The 6,680-nt window shown below is 56.5% G+C and overlaps 1 protein-coding gene across 1 annotated transcript in view; it reads left to right on the top strand.

The window, feature by feature from the left end:
• OSGIN1 (oxidative stress induced growth inhibitor 1) overlaps positions 1 to 6,680 on the top strand; it is a 56,899-nt gene that overhangs the window by 3,602 nt on the left and 46,617 nt on the right. The window lies entirely within an intron of this gene.

The following is a 6,680-nucleotide window of genomic DNA, read 5'->3' as shown; positions in this document are numbered from 1 at the left end:
GCCCTTGGTCCCCAGCCAGCCCGTTGGCAGGTTTGATGCTCTGTGAAGCGGGCCTGGAGCGTGTGGCCTGAGGACAGAGGTGATGGCAGAGGTGCTGCTGATTGTGGGTGAGGAGACGGGTGTGAAGTTGAGTCAGGTAGCAGGAAGCAGCCCCCTCCTTCTTGGTTTTGCTTTGAGCTGATGGTGAAGGCCCCCGAGCTCTGCAGGCCTGATGTCACCGCCGTCCAGGAGCTTGGAAAAAGTTAAGGCACCAACTGCTTCCGTGTGGCAGGCGGCCCCTGAGACCGTAGCCCCTGATTCCCACACTGCACGCCTTATCTTTGTTCAGCCTCTTATATGGGAATCTTCAAACAAAACAGAAGTGGAGAAAATAGTGTAATGACCCTAGGTACATACCACCCAGCTTCCACAACCATCAGTAATTTTCCATTTTTATCAAAACTTATTTCTTGGACTTCCCTGGTGGCGCAGTGGTTGAGAGTCTGCCTGCCGATGCAGGGGACGCGGGTTCGTGCCCCGGTCCGGGAAGATCCCACGTGCCGCGGAGCGGCTGGGCCCGTGAGCCGTGGCCGCTGAGCCTGCGCGTCCAGAGCCTGTGCTCCACAACGGGAGAGGCCACAACAGTGAGAGGCCCGCGTACCGCAAAAAAAAAAAAAAAAAAAAACTTAAAATGTGTTACATTTAGTTACATCCAGTCTCCAGTGAAGACTGGATGATGGATGGGTGGACATGGATGGTGCCGTGCTCTGAATGTTTATGTCCCACCAATTTACATGTTGAAATCCTAACCCCCAAAGGTGATGGCATTAGGAGGTGGGGCCTCTGGGAGGTGATTAGGTCATGAGGATGGAGCCGTCCTGAATGGGATTAGTGTCCTTATACCTCATGACCTCAGGAAGTTCCCTAGGCAATTCTGCAGCTGAAAGAGGGCCCTCATCCGACCGTGCTGCCCCCCAATCTCAGATTTCCAGCCTCCAGAATTGTCAGCAACCAGTTTCTGCTGTTCTAAGCCACCCAGTCTGTGGTACTTTGTTACAGCAGCCAGAGTGGACTGAGCTGATGGATACAGATGGCTGGATAAGGACTCCGCGCCTCTGTCCACATGACTGAAGGGAAAGCTTATGACGCTTCCATTACAGTGCACTGGGTTGAAATCCCCCTCACTTCATGTGTGTTACAGGGAACCCCCTTCACTTCCCACACTTACCCTACAAGCCCTAGAAGGGCAGAAGATGGCTGAAACAGCCCAGCCGCCCACTTCCTCTGAGGGATGGTCAGACTGCCCACTTGTGCGTATGTTGTCCTTCTGGCAATGGCAGCCAGGCAGGAGTCAGACAGCAGCTGGCTTTGGAGGCAACAGAAGTTCACTCACGGACCCTCCTCACGTTGCGAATTTACATCCTACGGAAGAGTACAACCACTGCCCGGGGGCATCATCGCAAGGGGGATGCAGTAACACGAGCACGGACAGTGTCTCCCAGGCCTGTTTTCCATCCCACTTGCTCTCAAGCCATCGCTCTGACCACCAGATCTTCCTCTACTTGTGCCTGGCAGTATGGTGGGCTCACAGTAAGGGCTCAGTAGAGTGTCATTAGTAGTCAGTTAACACAGCGCCCAGGGTTCAAGGCTGCAGCCACCCTCCACCCCTCCCCAGCACAGAGCCTGCTCCCCCTGGCATTCCCAGCCCGCACCCTACAGACCCCACCCGTGGGGGTGACTGTTCTCCCCTCCTTTCCCGTGCACGGCTCTCCTCCTCTCTCATTGCTTTGGGGTCTGTGGTTCAGATGGACCCCAGATCTCTCCAGCCTGTTGTCCAACAGTCTTGGGCTATTCTGGAATTCAGATGAATTCCGTTTCCAGGGCTGCAAGTGGCCTTGGTGCTGACCTGCTCTGACTTGTTCATGGGCGGCTTTTGTTCTGAAAGGCAGTAGGTGCCATAATGGTTGACGTCACCAGCTTTGGCTCCAGCCAGCGGCGGGTTCAAATCCCGACCCCACCACTTCCCAGCTGGGTGACCTGCAGCAAACCACCTACCCTCGTCTTGCCCATTTTCCCATCTTTAAATGGGGGTAACCACAGCACCTACCTCGGGGGCTGCTGAGAGCCTCCAAGGAGATGACGTGCATAAAGCTTTGAAAAGGCACCAGCTGTTGTCTGTATTACAGATGTTTATACATCTGGACTCTGGGACCACCGTCACACTCACCCAGATGTAGGTTCCGGAATCTGTCGTCCCCCTCTTTGGAAGTTAGAGTTGTGATGGTTTTCTGGCTTCCGTTCTATACGGTGACTAAGTGCACCAATTCATTTCCAGGAACTTCTGTGCACTGAGGTGTCCTCACCGCCCCATGGCAGCTAAGCAGCACCTCGCTTTCAGACGAGGATCCCCATGTTCAGTGGCTTGGCCCAAGCTGAGCTCTCCCGGCTGGTACCTTGTCCAGAAAGCCCTGAGCCGGCTCTCCCATGCTGGCTTGAGGCACTCCGATGCCTGCCCCCGCATTGCTCCTCTGCACCACCCACCCCATCTTCCATCTCAGAGGGCTGGACCTTCTCTGCCCTCCGGATCTAGGGCAGCTGAGGGTTGCACAGCCCTGCCCTCTATCGGTCATCTAGGGGCATAACACTTCTGCAGGAGGGCCATGTTGTTCTGTTTGTGGCTTTATATTTGTTGGAATATAAAGTCCATTTTGATCTCTTCTTGGATAGAAACAAAAGCTGCTCCGTGATTCCTGTTCACCACAGAAAGCTGCTGCATTATTTGCAGTTTATCAAAATCGGTAGAGTGACCCCAGGTCTCTTTCTCGTCTTTGGGTTTTTTTTTTCCTTTTTTTCTTCTTTTCTGATTGCATTTGCATTTCTCGACTAGCTAATTTTTTTACATCTTTATTGGAGTATAATTGCTTTACAATGGTGTGTTAGCTTCTGCGGTATAACAAAGTGAACCAGCTATACATATACATATATCGCCATATCCCCTCCCTCTTGCGTCTCCCTCCCACCCTCCCTATCCCACCCCTCTAGGTGGTCACAAAGCACCGAGCTGATCTCCCTGTGCTATGCGGCTGCTTCCCACTAGCTACCTGTTTTACATTTGGTCGTGTATATATGTCCGTGCCACTGTCTCACTTCATCCCAGCTTACCCTTCCCCCTCCCCGTGTCCTCAAGTCCATTCTCTAGTAGGTCTGCGTCTTTATTCCTGTCCTGCCCCTAGCTTCTTCAGGACCATTTTTTTTTTTTTTAGATTGCATATATATGTGTTAGCATACGGTATTTGTTTTTCTCTTTATGACTTACTTCTCGACTAGCTAATTCTTAGTCTTCGAGGAAAGGAGGAAGAAACAGCATTTATCTCTGCTCTGGGCTGGATGTTCTCCGCACCTCCCAGCCCCGAAGCCTGAGGGAGTGATTCCCATTTACAGATGAGGAAACTGAGGCTCTGGGAATGCTGAGAGCAGCTGCTGAGGCTGGAGCTGGGGCCCGAGCCCAGGCCTGCCCAGCGCTGTCCACGCCGCCCTGACTTCCAACCTCACAGCGCAAGCAAAGCCCCAGGGCAGGAGGCCAGCGGCACCGTGGCAGGAGTGAGGGGGATGGAGTCGGGAGGGCAGCCTGGCCGGACAAGACGGCCAGGGATGGAGATGTTGTGACACTAAAACTCCAGCAAGGGGGAGGCTGTTGGGAAGGTTTAAATCCAGTGTCTTCTCTAAAATCTGAGCAGTCGGTATTTGCCAGTGGTTCAGGGACGGACGCCCCGCTGCAACCAGTTCAGGGCAGAGAACCTCAGCTCGTAAAATCCACCGGACGAGGGCAGAGCCACTGAGCGCACGTGGGCGGAGACAGCAGGGCCCCGCGAGCCTTGGGAGGGCAGAGCAGGCCTGCTGCCTGCCCAGGGCCCCCCCCCCATCTTCTCCGCTGCCCTCTCCGCTCTCCTCCAAGGCCTCGCCACTTTCTGGAGACCCACTTCAGCCCAGGGGTCTGCCCACAGTCCCACCGCTGTAGAGACCATCTCTCTGGGTCGCCCCGCCGCTAGTTACCCGGCCTCAGCCGTGGGCAGGGCGGAGGGATGATCGGCCCAGTCTGGAGACGGGGAGACGGGCCCCGCGAGGGGTCCAGCTGGAAGGCGACTCTGTCTCTGGACCAGTCGAGTGGAGCGGTTGGCATCCACTGTTCCCATGGTGGTGGGAGGTGACAAGTGTCGGGGGTGGGGGACGGTTCCTAGGGGCGGGGGCGGGCCGTAGCCCGTCTACCACAGAGCCTGGTGTGGATGGGTGACAAAGGCTGGAACCCACCCCCCCCCGAGGCTTGTCCGTTTCAAGTACGTTGCTGTGAATTTTCCCACCACACCTGGCTCGTAGCAGAGGCTCAGTACGTATTTTCCATCCACTGGAGAAACGCAGCCCTCATTCCTGTGCACTAGACAGCACTTCCTGAGCAAAATTTAGTCCCTCCTTGATAACTCTGGCAGGGAAGGAGGGAGACCAGAGAGCTGCCTTAGCTATTGCAAACGCTGTTTTCCTGGGAGAGAGGTGCGGCTCTTTTCCACGCTGCTCCAGAGAGGACTGCCACGGGCACTTGCTCCTTCCCCTCGCCCTGCTCTGGGGTCCACCTCTCACCGGCTCTGCGATACTCCCAGCCACCCCGAAGGGGTAATCCCAGCAGGTGCCCTCTGGGCAGCAGTCAGGCCCGGGGAACGTGCTCTTCCCCCGTCGCTACTGGCCGTCCCGCTGCCTCCTTCCTGCTACCCTCAAGTCTTGGCAGATGGTCCCTCAAGGTCTGATCCCAGGAGTCCCTTCTTTCCCCTCGAGAATCTCATCTCCATCCACGTCTTCACTTGCCACCTGCACACCTGATGACAAGAGTGACCGTCGTCCTTGCTTGCCTGGGGCAACGCCCGTCCGAGGTGCCCCTGTCCTGGCATAGTTGTTACGAGAGCGTCCCTTCCCTCTCGGAAGTGTCCCAGTTTGGACCAACAGTTCTATGGTCTGCCCACCGAGGACGCGCACGTGGGTATCGACAACGCAACTCAGCCACCTGCAGAGGGTCCCCTGGCTTTGACAGCGACCATCACCCTGGGCGCCCCGCATCACGGCCCCTTATGGACAGGGTCTTTCTGACCAGGCTTGGCCCCCTGCCCTGGCTCTCCCCACAGAGTCCTGCCCCCTGGGGCTGCTGTGTGGGAATAGGACACAGTCCCCACCCACCCATCCCAGGAGCCCACAAGACCTCACTTCCTGCAAATCCAGTTCCTGCCCGGGAAGCACAATCCCAGCTGCCTTGACGGAGGGCTGTTGGGTGCAGGCATGTTCCGGGTGATGACTTGCATTCAGTCTGAAGACCCCGAGGGGGCCTGTTACAGGAGCGCCATTGTCCCCACTGACAGCTGAAGACACAGGCCCAGAGGGACGGGCCTGGGAGCTGCTCTTACAGCCCAGCTGTGTGACCTGAGACCTACAGGGCAAGTTCCCTCTAAACACAGAAAAGGGAAGTTAAAAGACATGCTTCTCTCCGCAGTCCCACTTCCACCTCTCCCGAGCTACACAGTGTCCCCAGGGCCCCTGCCTGGCAGTGAAGGCAGGTCTGCAGGGAATGCTGGTGTTAGCGCCCAGTCCTGGGGCTGTGAGGGGGGATTTGAGGGGACAGGTAGGTCTGGAACCCAGCACGGTGTCTGCGGCACGCAGGCTCTTAGGTGTGGTGGCTCCGTGGGTGGTGACCTGCCGTGGCTGGAGAGGCAAGGAGGCCACAAATCCCCCTTTGCCACTGTCAGCAGGGTCAGAAACCGGTCTGATGCTAAAAATGGTTCTGAGCCTGGATCCCAATCAGCAGGCATCGCGGGTGCTGTGCACACTATTGGCCACAAGATGGCGGTGTTGCCTTTCCTGAACTTGGGGCCTTTTTTTATATATATATAAATTTATTTATTTATTCTTGGCTGCGTTGGGTCTTCGTTGCTGCGCGCGGGCTTTCTCTAGTTGAGGTGAGCGGCGTCTACTCTGTTGTGGTGCGCGGACTTCTCACTGTGGTGGCTTCTCGTTGCAGAGCACAGGCTCTAGGTGCGCGGGCTTCAGTAGTTGTGGCACATGAGCTCAGTAGTTGTGGCGCACGGGCTTAGTTGCTCCGTGGCATGTGGGATCTTTCCGGACCAGGGCTCGAACCCATGTCCCCTGCATTGGCAGGCGGATTTTTAACCACTGCGCCACCAGGGAAGCCTGAACTTGGGGACTTTAATCACAACTTAGCAAATAACAAACCCACCTGCCACCCCCAGCCCCCGGGCGGGTGTGTAACCTGCACCCAGATTCCGCACAGCAGGCTTCCCATCCTCTCACAGGAGCTGACAGCGCTCAGAACCGCTGCAGTGACCTGAGCTGTCCAAGCCTGCTGCTCCGCTGGCTTTCACCAAGTTTCCCCGCAGGCTCTTGGGGGCCCCCCAGCCGGAGCTGGTCGTCATCTCCAGTGGAGCAAGAGTGGGCATGTTCGCAGATGTCCCAGGGCACCCCCTCCCCAGGCCCTCAGATGGGTCACCGTGCCGGCTGACTCAGACGTGGCTTTCTGGTTCCGGCACGGAGCCCAGATCACAAATCCCTCCCGCTAAATGTAGAGGCCGTGGCCTCAAACTGCAGACGTTTGGTAACCACCAGGGCGATTTTTACATCCCTGCCATAAAGAAACGCTGTGTTTCCTG

The sequence above is a fragment of the Tursiops truncatus genome, chromosome 19, assembly GCF_011762595.2.
Source record: "Tursiops truncatus isolate mTurTru1 chromosome 19, mTurTru1.mat.Y, whole genome shotgun sequence".
NCBI classification, from domain to species: domain Eukaryota; kingdom Metazoa; phylum Chordata; class Mammalia; order Artiodactyla; family Delphinidae; genus Tursiops; species Tursiops truncatus.
This window is presented reverse-complemented; position numbering and strand designations above follow the sequence as displayed.